Source organism: Triticum aestivum, chromosome 3A (genome assembly GCF_018294505.1).
Source record: "Triticum aestivum cultivar Chinese Spring chromosome 3A, IWGSC CS RefSeq v2.1, whole genome shotgun sequence".
Classification (NCBI taxonomy): Eukaryota; Viridiplantae; Streptophyta; class Magnoliopsida; order Poales; family Poaceae; genus Triticum; species Triticum aestivum.
Window position 1 is genome coordinate 431,229,474 of NC_057800.1, and position 2,960 is coordinate 431,232,433.

Below are 2,960 nucleotides of genomic sequence, written 5' to 3' on the forward strand. Positions count from 1 at the left end.
AATGTGTTGTTCTTTGTGCAGAAATAAAAGTTCTCGGGATGGGCTAAAAATTGACGGTGATTTTTGATGGACCAAAAGAGACCCTCGAAGCTTCGTGGAAGGACTAGACGAGCCACGAGGATGCAAAAAGCCTGGTAGGTGCGTCCTGGGGGTAGGGAGGGCCAACAGAGCTTCTCGCTTCCTCGTGGGGCCCCTTGGTGTGAAACTGATGGCAAAAATTCCTATAAATCCACAAAGCCATGAAACTTGACCTAGAACTTCCGCTCCGCCACCGCAAGCCTCTATACTGAAGCGATCACATCTGGAGGCCTTCTCCGGCACCCTGCCAGAGGGGAAAATCATCACCGGAGGCCATCTTCATCATCCCGGTGGTCTCCATGATGAGGAGGGAGTAGTTCACCCTCGGGGCTGAGGGTATGTATGGAACAACTTATAGTTGCTGAATAGGGCAAATCAAATGTTTGGCATTTAAATTATCACATATGGAGTTTGAATTTGAACCTTTGGTTCAAACCAACTTCATTTAAACTGTTGCTAGCTACATTAGCTCAAAACACATCATATTGCCATGTCATGATCATGCATCATATTGTTGCATTGCATGGATTGTGTTCCTTCTCAGTTGCCGGTATTTATCCCCTCTCAATAGACATGGTTCCGACGATGAGATTGATGACACCGATGAAGAACTATACTATCTTCAGAAGTGCCAGGCAAGCAAAACCCCCTTGTTAATTCTGATACAATCCCACTCTCTCGCTTCTGCTCTCTTTTACTGCATTAGGACAACAACGCTTCAACTATTACCTGCTGCGATAGTTGAACCCCTTTCCTCTGCATGACCTGTCATTTCCACAGTAAATAGATGAAACCCACTAGCATGAGTATGAGTTGTTTGAGCCCTGATGTGCCTACTCATTCATGCTTGTTATCATGCCTGCTACTACTTAGAGTTGAGTCAGGTCTGATTCATCGAGGATGAATTGGAATGTTGTGAACATGTCCTACTGTGTGTGAGCTAAGTGTGTGAACATGATTTGGTAAAGGTAGCGGTGAGAGGCCATTTGTCTCATTGAAACCGTCCTCAGGAACTGAGTTCTGTGTTTGTGATCCATGAACAGCTACTACCACACGTTGGGCCCTGAAATATGACCCCGCTTGACTTATTAACCGCCCCTGTCCTTTGTCCAGGAGTTGCAAGTAGTTTCTAGTGTTTGTAGTATGCTGGAGGCCGTGCGCAGCACTGATCCGAGGGGTGGGCTGTGATGCGGTAGGCACATGGCCCGGTGTACCGAGTCGCCCGTTTGGTGCCTCAGGAACCCTGTGCACATTGTTCGGGGCCGTAGTGGAAACCTCGTCTGGACTCCCTATGGATGGAACCTGAATAGGCGATAAACCTGGACTAGAGACTTGCGTGGTTAGTCAGGTCGTGGCCGACTCCCTCGCCAGGCTTCTGCTTGAAGGTTGCCGAGATACATGACGTGTACATGGTGGTAAGTGGCGAGAGCGTGTGTGAAGAAATACACCCCTGCAGGGTTAACATGATCTATTCAAATAGCCGCGTCTACGGTAATGGACTTCTGGGTTGCCTATACAGTTCATAGACAAGTGAAGTGGATACTCTAAAATGCGCAAGATAAGCGTGAGTGCTATGGATGGCATTCTCGTAGGAAGACGAGAGCGGATCCATAGTGGTGTATTGATTGGTGAATATGTGGACTCATGTGCGCTACCCCAAAAGAGTTACTTGCAGACGTAGTTCAGGATAGCCACTGAGTCAAAGTTGCTTGCTGCTGTTACACCCCACCATCCCTTTGTTGATACTGATACATATGTAGCTAGTTCTGATGTAAGTCTTGTTGGGTACATTTGTACTCACGTTTGCTTAATTTATGTTTTTACAGAGGGACTTCAGTCTCACTAGTAGTTCCGCGTGGACTTCGACGTTTAGCTTGTTACCTCAGCTACGATCTTGTGCCCTCAGCAGGGTCTTGTAGATAGTCAGGCTTCTTAGCCTTTTTCATTTGTAGTTGTCTATATTCAGACAAGTTAAGCTTCCGCATGTGATTATTGATTGTATGACTTGAATACTAGGTCATCAGACCCATGTTTGTAATATCTGGCTCCTCGGAGCCTAATGAATAAATACTTTGAGTCATAGAGTTTTGTTGTGATGCCATGTTGTATTTGCACACATCGAGCATATTGTGTGTATGATTTTGAAATGCTTGGTATGTGTGGGATCCGACAACCTAGTTGTTTATTCTTGGTAGCCTCTCTTACCGGGAAATGTCTCCTAGTGCTTCCACTGAGCCATGGTAGCTTGCTACTGCTCCGGAACACTTAGGCTGGCCGACATGTGTCCTTCGTTCCTGTGTCTGTCCCTTCGGGGAAATGTCACGCATTGTTCCTTTAAGTCCTTGTAGCTTGCCACAACTTGGGTTCATACGTTGATGACCGACATGTTCGTTGCTGGGTCATGTATGCCTATCCTTGTAAGTGCCACCTTGGGTTTACGACTAGTCATGTCGGCCCAGGTTCTCTGTCATATGGATGCTAGTGACACTATTATATACGTGAGCCAAAAGGCACAAACGGTCCCAGGCCAGGTAAGGTGGCACCCTGGGAATACCGTGCGTGAGGCCACAAAGTGATATGATGTGTTACATGCTAGATCGGTGTGACTTAGGATTGGGGTCCTGACAATGTACTACTAACTATGTGTTTGATCTCTCTCTCTCTCTCTCGCACGTTCTTGATTTGGTACGATCTTGATGTACCGCGAGCTTTGTTAATATAGTTGGATCATATGGTGTTTCTCGCTCTCTATCTTGTTGTGATGAATTGAGTTTTTACCTTTGAGATTCCACTATAGTTCTTGGATTTGAGAACACTTGATGTATGTCTTGCATGTGGATACCCGTGGTGACAATGGAGTATTCTATTGATCCACTTGATAT